At 43.6% G+C, this 16962-nt stretch overlaps 1 pseudogene; it reads right to left on the reverse strand.

Moving 5' to 3' along the window:
* Positions 1-883: 883 nt before the first annotated feature.
* The window catches only part of LOC112551931, a 145559-nt pseudogene continuing 129480 nt past the window's right edge, over positions 884-16962 (reverse strand).

A 16962-nucleotide genomic window follows, 5' to 3' on the forward strand; every position in this document is an offset into this window, starting at 1 on the left:
GGCCAGAGGCCAGGCCAAGGTACGTCCAAGAATGCCTGAGGCCAGGTTTGGGCCAGAGGCCAAATGCAGCCCAGCAAAGGGGCTAGGGGAGTTCGAAGTGATTTTGGATACCATCCAAAGCATGGGACATGGTGAAGTGCAGGTCAGAGCCATGTATTATGCTCTTGGCATCAGGGCATTAAATGGGCAGCCTCCCATATTTTTTCTCATCTGGCATTTTTACATTAAGGCATGGCAGATGAAGGAGGGAAGACTGCTCTAGACGGGTGGGTGGGCTGACCTTATAACTGGTCCCAGGGATGGCCTCCTGTCACGGTGACATAAAATATTTCTCATTTTAGATGTGTATTTTAATACAGCTTATATAGGTTTAATTAATTATGAATAAGATTTTAATAACTGGTTAATCAAATTCGTATAGATTATTATAGGATTCAACAATTTAACAGGTTGCTGATTAACCAGGATATAATACTTCTGCCTGATCTGCTCATGACTACCTATGACATATATTACATATACCTATAGTATGACTATCGCATCCCACTTATAAATGTAACCATAATTCAAAGGGTGACCAAATTAATAGGTTAGTCAAAACTGGAAAGGAATGTGAGGAATTTGAGGGATGTCACAAAATCCTAGTGAATGAATAATATAAAAGAACATGCATAGCAAATGGAATAGTTTGTAACATGCATTGTTGTCTTCCAAACCAATGATACTGATGGTGAAAAACTTACTGTTTTTTCACCCCGGCCCTTTGTTCAATGAACAACTGAAGGGGAAAAAAATAGAAACTTATTATTGGGATGTTGTGACAGGGGGGTTGAAACACCCTGCCACAAGAACGTGAAGAAGAATACTAGAAGAAGAAACTTACCTGGAGATGCCAAAGAAACTACACTGAGCTGAAGTGGGAAAGATGCCATGCCTGGCTAATTAAGGAAAGTAGCTGGGGCCATGGTAGTTCAAAGGCTTCCAGAGCAAGCCTGGTTGCCAGAGTTTGAGACTGGCACAGGGAGAGCAATGCGGCAGGAGAAGGAGGGAAAAGCCACGCTGGAAAAGAAAAAGAATAGTTGAATCAAGAAGGCAGTGAATCACATGCTGCCATGGGGGACACAGCCGGGAAGAGAGGGAATTTAAAGGGACACCAAGGAAGCATCCAGGGCCAATTGGAGGAGAGGGAGAGCAAGATGACAATAGAGAGGACACCCAGAGATGATGAGGGGAGGAACAGACCCCAGGGCTTAGAGGAAAGCCCCAGTTCTCAGACTTACCTGGGAAGAGCCAGTGAAGAGATGAACGGGACCACTCTGTCAGTGAGTCCAGTCCCGAGGGGTGGAGATAACCTCTCCAGGAGCCTAGAAGAAGGAAGAGATTACACCCCAAGGAGGGGTAAGTCCATCCCGACCCTGAAGGTAAGGGTGGGGTGGAATTAAGAGGTGGCTGTCTTGGGACTTGTGCAAGGAAGAATGGGGCAAGCAGCCAGCCTGGAGGAGGACCCCTCAACAAAGGAGTCCATAAGACTAGGACTGGACCTTTAGTTCAGTAGGCAAGCAACAACAAGCCCAACACATCTGATGTGGTTAGGGCAGGATATGGGGATGGTGAAGCTCTGCAAAGATAAGCTGACCTCCTGAGCCTTTAATTGATCCTTTGTCTCCTCAAAAGTGTTTGGTACCTCTCTTTCATTAACACCAAGATGTGGCAGGTGATTTTGGAAGGACAGAATACTACAATTCCAGTGGCCAGACAGCTTGGTTCCAGGAGGCACATTACCAACCGCTTACAGTTGTGTACAAAACAGAATGAAAATAATGGTGAAAATAATGCAATGATTTTTTATAGATATAAATTAGTAATATGTCTCCTCCTTAAATGTATGTTCAGTTATGTTCCTCAGCTAAAAAATTTGGCAAAAATTTGAATGAGATGATTTTGAATGAGAAATTGAATGAGATTGTCTTCTATATTGGGATAACTGGCTCTGTGGATGAAGAGAAAGCGACATACCTTGACTTTAGCAAGGCTTTTGATACAATCTCCCATAGCATTCTTGCAAGCATGCTGAGGAAGTATGTGTTGGACAAATGGACTGTAAGGTGGATAGAAAGTTGGCTGCAACATTGGGCTCAATGGGTAGTGATCAGTGGTTCAAGTCTAGTTGGCAACTGGTATCAAGTGGAGTGCCCCAGGGGTTGGTCCTGGGGCTGGTTTTATTTAATATCTTCATTAACAATCTAGAAGATAGGATGGAGTGCACCCTAAGCAAGTTCATGAATGTGATCCCAAGCCAGTGGGGGAGTAGTAGATATGCTGGAGGGTAGAGCTAAGACTCAGAGTGATCTAGACAAATTGGAGGATTGGGCCAAAAGAAATATTATGAGGTTCAACAAGGACAAGTGCAAAGTCTTGCACTTAGGACGGAACAATCCCATATACCAGTACAGGCTTGGGACCAACTAGTTAAGCAGCAACTCTGCAGAAAAGGACTGGGGGTTACAGTGTACAATAAGCTAGATATGAGCCAACAGTGTGCCCTTGTTGCCAAGAAGGCTAACAGCATACTGGGCTGCTTTAGTAGGATCTGGGCTGCAGCATACTGGTATGCATTGCCAGCAGATCAAGGGAAGTGATTCTTCCCCTTTTTTCAGCACTGGTGAGACCACACCTGGAGTACTGTGTCCAGTTTTGGGCACCCCCTACAGAAGGATGTGGACAAAATGGAGAAAATCCAGCAGCGGGCAACAAAAATGGTAAGTGGGCTGGGGCACGTGACTTATGAAGAGAGGCTGAGGGAACTGGGCTTATTTAGTCTGCAAAAGAGAAGACTTAGAGGGGATTTGATAGCAGCTTTTAACTGCCCGAAATGGGGTTCCAAAGAGGATGGAGGTAGGCTGTTCTCAGTAGTGACAGAACAAGGAGCAATGGTCTCAAGTTGCAGCAAGGGAGGCTTAGATTGGATATTAGGAAAAACTCTCTCACTAGGAGGGTGGTGAAGCACTAGAACGAGTTATCGAGAGAGGTGGAATCTCCATACTTGGAGGTTTTAAGACTCGACTTGACAAAGCCATGACTGGAATGATTTAGTTGGGGATGGTCCTGCTTTGAGCAGGCGGTTGGACTAGATGACATCCTGAGGTCTCTTCCAGCTCTAATTTTCTATGATTCTATGAATGTCAAAGAACATGATTTTAAAAAACACTGATAGAGAGAAAAGATTGATACTATTTTAATCAGGGAGGATCCAGATAAAAAGAATCCAAGAAAAGCAATACGTGGTATAGAAAAGGTAAGCTGGGTGCTTCTGTTTATATTTCCCTATAATCCAAAAACAAGAACAAATCCCATGAAATTGAAACAAATTTGAAATTGATAAATAGAATAGCATTGTAGAAAACATAGTCTGTACAATGTATTGCTACAAGATATCATTATGGCCAGGAGCTTGGTATGATTCAAGAAAGGGAATTAAGCATTTAGATGTATAATAAGAATATCCACAGGTACATTGGAAAGATTTTTTAGAAAGTATATTAACTTTCCTGTTTCATGTCATAAGACAGTCAATAATTGAAGGGTTAGGAAGATACCTCTTTATTCCATAGTTTTCTATCTTGTAATTTCTTGCATCTGATAATCCCCACTGACAAAGGCCATCTGGTGTATTGGCCTATCACATCTTAGGTTTTTAATAGAAAACAGAACAAATCCACTACATGCTACTAGGGCTGTGAAAAATGTAAGCGTTCCATTTTGACCAGCGTTTCAACATTTTGACAGAACAGTGTTTTGTTTCAACTTTTGTTTTGAGTCAAAATGACTGTTCTGTTTCGTTCAGTTAAAATGTTTTGCCGTTTCGATCCTGTTTTGATGTTTCACCCATAGGATACAATGGGAAGGTCAAAACAGGCTATAACTTTGTCATTTCTGGCCAGATTTGGATGAATCTTGCAAGAATGGGAACCCCTTCTGAGGGCATGATGTGTGCCAAGCTTCAAGAAGATAGGAGCAGGGAGTTCAGAGAAACTATACCCCAAATCTTGAGAGAAAAACTCATGTCACATGTATGTGTTAAGCTACACCAGGGTCAAACCTACAGGTATGGTAGCCCCTGCTGAGGCAACACAGCCTGCCAAGTTTCAAGGATGTAGGTGCAGAGGGTTCAGAGAAACTGCACCCCAAAATCCTGAAAGCAAAACTTGTGTCACATGTATGTGTTAAGACACAGTGAGGTCAAAACTGCAAGCATGCTAGCCCCTGTGGAGGCCATTAAGTCTGCTAAGTTTCAAGGAGATAGGTGCAGGGGCTTTGGGGAAACTTCACCCCAAAATCTTAAAAGCAAAAGTCATGTCATGTATGTGTGAAGCATACATCTAGGGCTCGGTGAACGACTGTTCACCAGGGCACCATTGGGAAAAACTAGAAGTAATGGTCACAAACTCCTGGAAGATCATTTCAGGCTCATTTCAGGCTCAACATTAGGAAAAACTACTTCACAACCAGGGTGTTCAGACTGTGACCATTACTCCTAGTTTTCTCCAAGGGTGCCCTGGTAAACAGTTGTTCACCAAGCCCTAGATGTACACTTCTGATGTAGCGGTAAGCTGCTACCAAGTCCCCTCTCAGCCTTCTCTTCTTCAGGCTGAAGAGTCCCAGGTCCCTCAGCCTTTCCTTGTATGGCTTGCTTTGCAAGTCTCTGATCATAAGGGTAGCCCTTCTCTGGACTCTCTCAAGCTTTACCATGTCCTTGTTAAGGTGCGGAGCCCAGAACTGGACACAGTACTCCATCTGTGGTCTCACCAATGCTGAGTAGAGCCAAGTAGAGCAGGAGAATTATTTCTTTGCAATGGTTTTGCTGGTTTTGCTGGAGATGCATCAATTGATGCATGCCAGCATATTGTTGGTCCTGATGGCTATAGTATCACGCTGCCGGCTCATGTTCATACTCTGGTCAATTATTACCCCAGGTCTGTGGTAGCAAGTGATGGGGGATCTTCAGTCCTGATGCCTGATGAGAGGCAGCAGTTGCACAAGCACCCATGCCCTGAGTTTTGCCTGTCAGCAGCTAGGGGTGCAGGGCCCCAGAACCCCCCCTGTGTCTATCTCCTTGACAGCTGGCAGACTTAGTGGCTGGAGCAGGGCCTAGCAGCCAGGCCTGCAGTGGTTTCCCATCCCCCATGCCCCAAGACAGACACAGTTGCACAAGCACCCATGACACGAGTTTTTCCTGCCTGTGGCCAGAGGTGCAGGGCCCCAGAGCCCCTGACCCTACCTTCTCAACAGCTGGCAGTCTTCGTGGCCCCAGCAGGGCCTAGCAGGCCTGCAGCTTTCACCCTGCTGCGCCGTAACACATACAGTGTCACCCATGTCATGAGTTTTGCTTGTCCACAGCTTGAGGTGCAGTTTCCCCAAACCCCTGCACCTATCTCCTTAAAACTTGGCAGGCTTTGTGGCCTCAGCAGGGGCTAGCATGCCTGCAGGTTTCACCCTGCTGTGGTTTCACACATACACGTGACATGAGTTTTGCTTTCAGGATTTTGGGGTGCAGTTTCTCTGAACCCCCTGCATTCATCTCCTTGAAACATGGCAGACTTTGTGGCCTCCAGCCACAAAGGGGCTAGCATTCCTGTAGTTTTGACCCTGCTGTGGCTTAACACATATATATAACACAAGTTTGGCTCTCAAGACTTTGGGGTACAGATTCTCTGAACCCCCTATACTTATCTTCTTGATACCTGGTACACTTTATTCCCTCAGAAGGAGCTACCATTTCTGCAAGTTTTATCCAAATCTGGCCAGAAATGACAAAGTTATAGGCTGTTTCAACCTTCCCCATGATAGCTTATGGGTGAAACATTGAAACAGCATCGAAACAATGAAACATTTTGACTTGCCTTGTTTTCTTTCAAAGCTGTTTCAACCAGATCTGTTCCATTTTGATTTTTCTGTTTCAACCTTGAAACTGGTCAAAACAGCGTCGAAACAAAACTGGTGGTGAAATTTCACACAGCCCTACAAGCGACTACCCAGCAGTCCAGCCAAACACCTGGGTATATAGTGCCATCTTTCCAAATTCATGTTTTTTCATTCTGATTACAAAGCAGCTGCTGCAAGTTTCTCTGAGTTACTCTAGCCTGAACACCTGTGGGAGATCTAAAGTCTCTGCTGGGAGTCACATATGGATTTTTTATTCTGTCACATAACTATATTTATATGATACTATATTAACAAGTTGTTTCTCATATGGGATAGCCTATGGCTATGCTAGACAGTGTGCACCTGCTCTTACAAGATAAGTAGTCCCAAACCTACCTAGTATTTGGAGAGAAAACCACCTCAGATTCTGAAGTCTTTTAGGCACAAGAAAAAGAATTGTGGTTGAACAGTTGGTGGATATTGGACAGCTAAAACTGAACAAGTAGAAAGATTTCATTCAGTACTATTATCATGCTGAGGTGACAGAACAAAAAAAATACAGTAAAAAGATAGTTTAAGTGAGTTAACAATAATTAATCTGTCATACCAGTCATGTGCAGAAGTATTATAGTGATAAACTTCTAAAGTGCCTGTATTTCCTTATATTTCCCCACAGATCTACTCTCTAGAGCAAAATGATTGATAGGTAGATGCATTTGAACCGGACAACTTATCATGTAAGTCCAAGATCCCCTAAATATAGCATTATTTACAGCCAGGTATGTAGTATACACATGCAACTGCAACAGTAGTGAAACACGTTATAGAAGATATGAGTTGACAGAAAAAAAACCCAGTGGAGAAGGTGGCCTCTACATATTATAAAATAAATGAAAAACATAAGGAATTAGCCAGAAAATTCTTATTAGTAAAACAATAAAATAAAGCAGGAAATGTGATCAAATTCATTTTCTCAGAATCTTTCAACCATCCATTTCCAAAGACAAAGGCATTTTTGGGAAGAATTTGCTAACAAGCTTCTCTTTGAATAGAATGCAGAGAAACCACGTGCAGTTGAATCAATAAATACATATCCAATGGTTGCCTACAGCCACTCTTCCAGATTACATAAACTTGTAGTTAGAACAAAATAAAAATGGCACTTACCAATGCAGCATGTGACTCTGGATTTTTAACTTCTGAATACAGTATATTACTATGATTGCACAAATTAGATGAAACATCTATAAAATAAAACCACCCTGGTTTCCTACAATAATGAACCAGGCTCACTCATGATTCTGTTGCTGTTGGAAAAGTTTAATATTTTTTCAGCACATAAGTGTGGTTAAAAACTGGTTTTGGTTCTTTGCTATGATCTTATCCCTGAGTTCACTTTTTACACCCTGGTCATATAGTGGTCCCACTGATTCTCTAGGTGGCTTCCTGCTTCTGATGTATTTTTAAAAGTTTATGTTATTAACTTTAGCGTCTTGCTAGATGCTTCTCAAATTACTTTTGAACTGCCTTATTTCACTTTTACTCTTGACCTGCCAGAGTTTGTGGGCTTTCCCATTTTCTTCATATGGGCATGCCTTCCATTTGTTTGAAGGATGACTTTAAGCCTTTAATGGCCTTCTTAACTCTGCTATTAAACCAAGCAAGGGTTTTATTGGTATGGTTGGTACCCTTTTTGATTTGTAATATATACTTTTCTTGAGCCTCTAATATGGTATTTTTAAATAGCTTTCAAATTGCCTGCAGGCTTTTCACATTTTTGACCGCTCCTTTAAACTTCTTTCTAAGTTTGTCATTTTTGTGTATTTTTCCATCCTAAAGTTGTATACTAAGGTGGTGGACTTGTTTGGCTTACTGCCTCCTGGCAGACTGTTGAATGCCATTATGTTATGGTCGTTATTATAGTGGCTCACCAACAGATACCTGTTGAACCAGTTCCTGTGTGTTACTCAGGATTAGGTCTAGAATTGTTTTTCCTCTTGTGGGTTCCAACATGACTTGTTTTAGAAAGTAGTCATTTGTTACATCCAGAAATTTTATTTCCACATCTTGCCCTGATGAGGTGTTTACCCAGTTTATGTGAGGATAGTTGAAGTTTCCCATTATTATTGCTTGTCCCATTTCAGCAGGTTCTCTGATTTCCCTGAGTATTTCATAACTACCTTCACCTTCCTGATGAGGAGGTTGGTAAAACAATCCTAGTACTATATTTTTTTATTCCAGTATGGAATTTCTACCCTCAGGGATTATATGGTAGTTCTCCTTTCAGCTAAGATTTTTATTCTGTTACTGTCTATACTACTTTTAACACACACTGCCACTCTTCTACCTGCACATCTTACTCTGTCATTCCTATATAGTTTATAACCTGTTAAAACAATATCTCATCGATTTCTTTCTTCCACCAACTCCCTGGGATGTCTATTATGTTGAAGTCACCATTTAATAATAGGCAGTCTAGTTCACCCATCTTATTTTTCAGGATTCTGACATTTGTATAATTGCACTTATAAATTTTGTCCTTCCTCAGTTGCCTGTTACTGCTCACATTGTTTGTTTGGAACTGTGAGATGTTTTGACATCCTCACTGTTATCTACAGTTATTCTTCTTACTCTCCTTTTCTTCCTTTTTTTCTTCAAGATGCTATACAATCTGAAGGATGTTGAAATCTGAAGGATACTATAGATTCTGAAAGATGTCAGGTGGATGCAATTCTCTAGAGTTGCATCAGCCTGACCCACGTGCTCTTCTACACCTGTCACCTTTCTCCCACTTCTTAGTTTAAAAACTGTTCTACAACCTTTTGAATTTTTAGAACTACCAGCCTGGTTCCATTCTGGTTCACTTGGAGCCTGTCTTTTCTGTAGAGATTCTTCCTGCCTGCAAAGTTTCTGCAGCTCCTGATAAACCTAAACCCCTCCCCTGCACCATCGTCTTATCCACTCATTGAGATTCTGGAGTTCATCCTGTCTTTCTGGCCCTGCATGTGAAATAGAAGGCATTTCAGAGAATGCTACCATAGACTATCACCATAGAGGTCCTGGACTTTAACCTCCTGCCCACCCCCTCTCCCCTTGAGGCTAATTCTCTTGAGGCTAAGGTGGCAGAACTGGAGCGGCTAAGGGATGTAGGGAGCTTCATAGATGAGGCTTTTGGGGACACTGTAGAACAGTCCCATCTCCACTGTCACAGCCCCATGGGTTGCTGAAGAGGTTGAGAGCATGAGGGATGGAGGGCATCAAGCTAGGAAGGAGGGAAACTATCCTTTAGATGGGACCTACCTTTTAGCTCCTGTCATAGTGTCCTCTTGCACTGAGGATACTCTTCTACTGGAGGGGACCCCACAGGATAAAATGAAGCAAGTAGTTGTAGTTGGGGATTTGATCATTAGGCACATAGATAATAGGTTTGTGATATCTGGAAGGACTATATAGTGACTTGCATGCCAGCTGCAAAGGTAGTAGATCTCATTAGATATGTAGACTGCTAGTAGGTAGTGGAGAGGAGCTGGTTTTTTGTGATTCCTGTGGTACCAAAAACTTAGGAAAATGAAGGAGTGAGACATGGAAGCTAAATTTAGGCTTCTTGGCAGGAAGTTAAAGTCCAGAACCTCTATAGTGATACTTGTTCTATAAGAGGCAGGAGCTCCTTGCAGTGGGTGCACACAGATAAGATCTTTCCCCAGGGCACATAATTATTAGGGATCACTGGAATTCACACCAGAAGTGCGCTGCATGGAACCTCCTTTAATCTTGCAGTTTTCCCCACACATCCCCCCTCCCTCACCCCAGGCTCTCTGTTACTGTAAGATAAAGACATTCCAACTAGGGAGCACTGCACAGCAGGTAGGGCACAACAGCTGCTAGTTTCCAGGGTAACAGGGCAAATGACGCAGTTAGCAGACAGCTGCAAGTGGTTAGCGGACTGGATGTAGGCAAAGCCCTGGGAGTATATAAACCTATGATAGGCGGCATGCTCGGGGTCAAATCTTAAGCTGGTCCACCCACCTGTCCATGGGGCAGCCCACCCAGTCTCGCCTGCCATGACTTGGCTCTTATAATAATCTGATGGTAACATGCAGGAGGCTGCCCATTACCTGCCCCAATGCCAGGGGTCACTAACCACGGCTCCATACTGCCCCTACATCATGGCCCATGTTTCATAGATGGCATCATAAGTTTTAATGGCTCCAGGTCAAGGCCAGACTAAACTCACCCACAGTTAAGCCTCTTTCATTCTACCCAGTTACAGGCCTCATTCATACAGCCCCCCTCACACAGGGGCCTCTTTCACGCCCCTCCGTCCCGCTCTCATCAGGGTCTCTCTTTCATACTGCCCCTCTTGGGCCACACACACCCTGCCCTTGTTCCATCAGGCTTAATCCCCTGCTCTCCTGGGCCAGCAGGCATGTAGCCTTTTTGGCCTCTCTCGTAGCCTTTTTGGCATTCTCTCATGCCCCCATCTGAATGGATGCTGGACAATTCACAAAACTGAGGCTGACTTTGCCCTACCTAGATGTGCCTGGCCCACCAATTCTAACTAAAAACTCACCAGACAGTGGAAGCTAGGGTTTAGGTGCCCTTCCCTGCCTTTCACTGGGTAGGCAACTGGCTTGGCATTTCTTGGGAACCCCTGAGCCACCAGGAGCCCCACCAGGCCATCCTTCCCTGGCAGGGTGCAGTTTTAGGTCATTCACAGGATGACTGAGGCCTCCACCTCCCCCATAGCCTCCAAGATATTCCTGGAGCTGAAGCTCAGCAGGCAGGAAGATGTTTCTTTCCTTCTGGCTTGTCACAAACTGCTCCCCTCAGCCCAGAGAGCTGGGCATTAAATGGCTGCCCTAATTAGGCACCTGCCCTCTCCCTGGCCTAGCCCTTAAAGTGACAGAGCACCAAAGGTGCTCTCTCACAAAGCCCAAGGCTGGGGCTGGCAGGGGAGTCTCTCCCTGGCAGCTGCTGCGGGAAGGAGCTCCTGCCCAGAAGAGACACCCAGGGATGCTTGACTGTCTGTTTTGCTACCTACAGGAGTAGTGAAGCCCCAGGAGCTCACAAGGTACCATGGCTAGAAGGCACATTATAATAGGGGTAAAGGTTTGCCTTCTTAAAAGGGCAGAGGGCTGTTTCCATTGTCATTATTATGTTATAGCCCAGGGGCTTATGTTTATGTTGTTGTTTCTACTGAAGGTTTGGAATGAGGCTGTAAGGGGAGGTATGGAGGTGTCATTAGTGCCACAGAGGAACATAATTCCCTTGACCCCTCCCTATTTATCAGTATTTCATCAAGGCATGGCAGGAGAAACAGGAAGGCACCTTAGGGGTGGAGCAGGGCATGGTCAAAGAGCCACCAGGGGGCATCACAGCCATGCTTGGACCCTCACATATTACAATAGTCCATCCCTACTGTCCATCTTCTTTGAGGGATCTCTCTGCACTGCTGCCTCAATTTCTCTGACTACTTAAATGTGCTGTGGCATGAGGCACCAGTGCTATAGGAAGTCTTTCAAGCACTGATACTCAGGGAAGTTTGAAGCCACAAAATCTTTAAACATCATTGGCAGATGATTATCTATTAGTAAGCATTTCTTGATGTTCATCACTTGCATTAAATAAAATTGTAATGTGCAAATTTACAGTAGAGAGATGTTCATAAATTACCTCTGATGCACAAAGATTACACTTAAGTTTCCCAAGGTGATGTCTTGAGTGTGCCGGTAATCTAATGTGATCTATCCTAGAAATTTGCCATTTCTAAGGAAAATTATAGAATAAGAGAAAATAATCTGATGGAAAAATATGGGAGTTATTGAAAAACTGTCAACACACCGAGTACCTATCTGAAATACCAGATCAACTATTTTATTCAGATTCCTAAAACAAAATCTAGCCTTCCTGAGCATCTTGACAGTGCCTCCAGTACTTCGCTGTCAATGATTTCTACATCTGAGTTAAATTACCTTAATATTGCCACACCTAAGGGGCTGCAGAAAAAAAAGAGAAACATTATGAAAAATGGCTAACAGACAGCAAAACTGCAGAAGTAAGGATGGTTTGAATAGTGGAATATCAATACCATTAAAAAGGGCTAGAACACGGGTTTTCAACCTTTTTGAGGAGTGCACCCCTCCTGGGTACACTTCAGGCAGACTCAGCAGGGGGAGAGGATGGCAGTGGCTGGATGCAGAGTGTGGGGTGGGGTGGTGGTGGCCAGATGTGGAGCAGGGGGGACTTGCATGCAGCAGCAGCAGTGTGGGGTGGTGAATGGCGGCAGTGGCTGCCATGTGTGAGCTCCCTCCCACATCTGGCCCACCAGGCGGTCCCTGTGCAGCCCACAGAGGGGAGCCACTGCTCTCGCCCTCACCCCTTCTCCCTCAGCCCTGCTCCTGGGAGGCGGCAAGGCAGGGCAGTGGGTGGTGGCATTCATTCCCCACTTTCCTGTGTGTACCTCCTAGCCCCTTGTCCAACATATGGCCCATGGGCCGCCATGCAGTCCTCCAAGCTGTTTTCTGAGGCCCGAGGTGCTGCGACAGGAAACAAAAGTAAACACTGTACTTTTGTTTTGGGGCGGGGGTGATGTGATACTGCTTCCTGTGAGGTCTTTGAATATGGCTCACTGGCCCACTGGGTGATAAAAAGTTCATGATCTGGCCCCACATTCAAAAAGGTTGGACACCCCTGTCCTAGCCCCTTTCCATGTACCCCCGCGTAACCTGGTTGACAACCCCTGGGCTTGACCTGTGGAGTCAATGAAGATTGGTAGGAATCAGGGAGATTATAACAGTCATGGTTCTCTCAGCACTGCTTGAATAGAAATACTGCTGCTCATTCCAGACAGTTGGTTTTAAACTTTGGGTGGGGCAGCAATCAAAGTGCCCACCCTGGGATTTAAATCTGTTCTTGTCGCTGTTGCCTGGCTTTATTTTACTCCATATGAATCATTGCTAAAACTGTCTGTGTACAGGCCACAACAATCAGTAATGCCTTCAGCATACTGTGGAATTACAGTAGAAAATAGTTCTGTTTTTTCCTGAAGATGCTGTTCTCTGGGTTTAATTGTACATCCTCATCTAAACTCTGTTTATTCTACAAATGGAGATTGGAGAGGGTCGTTAATGCCTCTCTCCCCTCCCCCCATTTAACCCATCCTAATTATCTTCTGATCTCTGCATTGAAGGTAGGTGGTTGTGATCCTTTTGTAGGGAACTTTGTGGACCACAGCCTTGCTAACTACCTAGACCATGTTGCACATTTGGGATGAAGCAGAGAGCTTCACCCCCATCTTTACTAAGAACATAATTGTTGGTTTGCCATGACTTCTTAGGCGCTTAGCCTCTGTGGTCTCATCTACCTATAAAATCTTATTGTGAGGTTTAATTAATTCTTAGAGAACTAACTGAGGAAATATCAGGTTTTGTTGAATCCATCCTAAAACCGCTTGTCACCCACAGAGCAAGTTTTGTCCAAGACACCACAGACTTGCTACGGAAACTTAAAAACATAGACCACCTTCCCAGCAACACACTCCTAGCCACCATGGACGTTACCAGCCTACATACCAACATCCCACACCAGGATGGCATCCAAGCCTGCCTTACATATCTACAGGAACAAGATTACAACCCAGAATACAGACCCAAAGATATCACTGAGCTTATACACTTCATCCTCACACACAACAATTTCACTTTTAATAATCAACACTTCCTCCAGATGATGGGAACAGCTATGGGCACTAAAATGGCCCCACAGTATGCCAACCTTTTTATGAGCCACCTGGAAGAAGACTTCCTCAAGAACTGCACCATCAAACCCTTGCTGTACTTACAATATATCGATGACATCTTCATCATTTGGAGTGAGAACCTGCAATCTCAAACCCACAGACCAACATACATATCTGCACAGAACCAGCAATCACCCGAAACACACCAAAAAAGCAGTGATATACAGCCAAGCCCTCAGATACCACTGCATCTGTACTGAAGAGACCACCCGGGATTGCCACCTCACCAATCTTAAAAAGGCTTTCACCCAGCAAGGACACTCCTCCAGAGAGGTAGATCGCACGTTTGAAAGAGCCACCTGGATACCACGTGAAGAACTGCTGCAGTACAGAAGAAAAACACCCACAAATCGCACACCGCTGGTTATGACCTATCACCCATCCCTTGAACCTGTACGGAAAATCCTCAAAAAATTGCAACCCATATTAGAAAAAGACCCTATTCTTAAAAAGATCTTCCCAGAGCCACCCATCCTAGCCTTCAGACAAGCACCGAACCTCGCCAACCTCATCACCAGAAGCAAACTTCCTCAACCTCAGAACACACCAAAAGGATCCAGACCGTGCCATGACAAGAAATGCAAAACCTGCCCCCACATCTCCACCACCCCCACTATTACTACACCCCACAATAGAGCCATCAGCATCCCAGGATCTTACAGCTGCACCTCCAGGAATGTAGTATACCTCATCCAATGCACCAAATGCCCTGATGGAAGATATGTAGGAGAGACCAGACAACAACTGCGCACCAGAATGAATGCACACCGGAAATCCATCAAAGACAGAAACACCCAATTACCGGTGGGGGCACATTTCTCACAGGAGGGCCACTCTCTCTCCAATCTCTCAGTCCTGATCCTCAAGGGAAATTTACACAACACATCCCAGAGACGAGCCTATGAGCTCTATTTCATCAACCTGCTGGATACCAGAGATCAGGGACTAAACATAGACATTGGATTTTTGATACATTATAATCTGCCTGGCAAACGACTCCCCAGCCCAGCCCAGCCCAGCCCCTGGCTTGTTTACTTTTCATTCCATCCAGGAAGAGCACACACCAACTGCTGCAGCTTCCTGAGCCTGACGAAGGGTTTTTGAACCCGAAAGCTTGCTTAATAACTATTCTCCAACCATTTGGGTTGGTCTAATAAAAGATATCAAATTCACCCAAGGAACCTTGTCTGCCTATATCCTTAGACCAACACGGCTACAACCTAAACCCCTGCAGTGATGAGAAAGGCATTCATATATAAGTGTGTATCCTTAAATGGAGTTCTGAATTCCTTGTTTGCTTTTTTCTCTTTTTCATACAGAAATGTAACTATTGCTGATTTCTGCTTGTCTCTAGGAATGAATTCAATGTACAGCTTACAGGAACTTATAACTTTACTGAACAATTTAAAAAAAAAGTACAACTTAAATCAAACAGTTGTACTTCAGAGGGACTGAACAGTTTCTTCCTGGCTCTTCTAGAATTAAGTCTAAAGTGGTAAAGTTCTGTAATGAATTTTAGCTGTAGATAATTTTAGACACAGTGGGAAACTGTATATAACTTTGTCTCCTCCAGGATGCTTGTCCTTCAAAAATTGCCTGTGAGCTTTTAGTATTGCTTAGAAAGCTTTGGGCTACTTGGTCTTTGGCTCAAAGCCTTCCCAGGAGAAAAAAAAAGAAACAAAAAAAAAAAAAAAGAAAGAAAGAAAAGACTCCAGATTAATTTAAATGATTTTATGTATGTCAGAGATGTTCAGTCCAAGTAATGTTATACCTTAAAATAGTAACTACTGGATGAAATACTCTGCAGGATTACTTAGTGGCTAGAAGTTTGTGATACCTCTGGCATATATGGAAAGAAAAGGTACTGCTTGTTCTATGTTTTATAGATGATTAAACAGAATTTATTTTAGATTCTAATACTTTAAATTAGCTATCAAGTGACCCAATTTTTAGGTTTTCAGCAAATAAGTTCAAAATTAAAATCATCATATTTTCAAAAAGTTGATGGATTGAATGCTAATACTAACATTTCTGCTTCCATAGACTTATTACCTTTATAATATATAGGCAGAAAATGTGTGGGATGTGGTAGCAGAGTGGTTATGGTGTCTTGCTGTTGCTCCAGTGGCATCAGTTAGGGTGTTGCTCTGGATTCATGCTGAAAACTGCACCATTTTGATCCATCTGTAAATGGTTACCTTGTTGTTTAGGCTGGCAAGTTGACAGTGACCAGACATGATGCTAGTCTAATGCCCTCTTGACTTTTACAACTGTTGTGCTTTAACCACATTAGGGTTAGTTTTGACTGTTTAGTACAGATAGACCCTTCACGTATATGTTAGAGGAAAACTTATACAATTGAAAATGATGAAAATTTCATTTTTGAAATTTCCATAAGGTAAGGATCTCATCTTACTCTCTTGATTTCTGTTTTCCTTTTCTTCTAAAGCTGTCTGGATATTGTGTGGCGATTCGTATGATGTTTCATGCTCTATGCATATTTAAACTGCATATACTTTCTGCAACATTTAACAAACGGATCTACTGGTGAGAATGTGTTTTCAGCAGCAAATGTAAAAGATATTCTGAAAAAAAATCCAATTTGAAATCACAACGTTTTGCATCAAGAATCTGAAGAATCATTAGTACAACTTGGAATGCAAACAGTCTGAGGTACAAAAAGATAATACCTCTATCTACAGATCCAGTTCTGTTTGGAGCATACAAACAAACCATTCTGCCAGTGCCATACTAATTATAGAAATGGAGTCCAGTTACCTAAGGTTCTATGTGTACCTATATTCATAATGTACTTCCAATGGATTAAGTGTACGCTTATTTCTTATTGGTAGATATTCGGTGAAGAATCTAAGATCCAAATGCCATTAACAAAATTTCTTGCACATTTTGAGGTTATATTTGGAAACTGCTCGGAGCACTCCCAGCCAGGTCATGAGGCGCAACAGGGATTTGGGAGCGGGGCTAAAGGGTCTGGGGGCACAGGTGGTGTTCTCATCAATCCTCCCAGTCTCAGGCTATGGGCTGAGGAGGGACAGGAGGATCTATGTGGTCAACCAAAGACTGCAGTGCTGGTGTCGTCAGGAAGGCTTTGGCTTTCATGACCACAGCCCGCTCTTTGGCGAGAGAGGCAGTGAGCTGCTGGGAAGAGATGGCCTCCACCTCTCTCCCCTAGGGAGGAGGCTCTTCTCAGCCAGACTGGCTGACCTGCTCCACCGGGCTTT

Source organism: Alligator sinensis, unplaced genomic scaffold, assembly GCF_000455745.1.
Source record: "Alligator sinensis unplaced genomic scaffold, ASM45574v1 scaffold976_2, whole genome shotgun sequence".
Taxonomy (NCBI): Eukaryota; Metazoa; Chordata; order Crocodylia; family Alligatoridae; genus Alligator; species Alligator sinensis.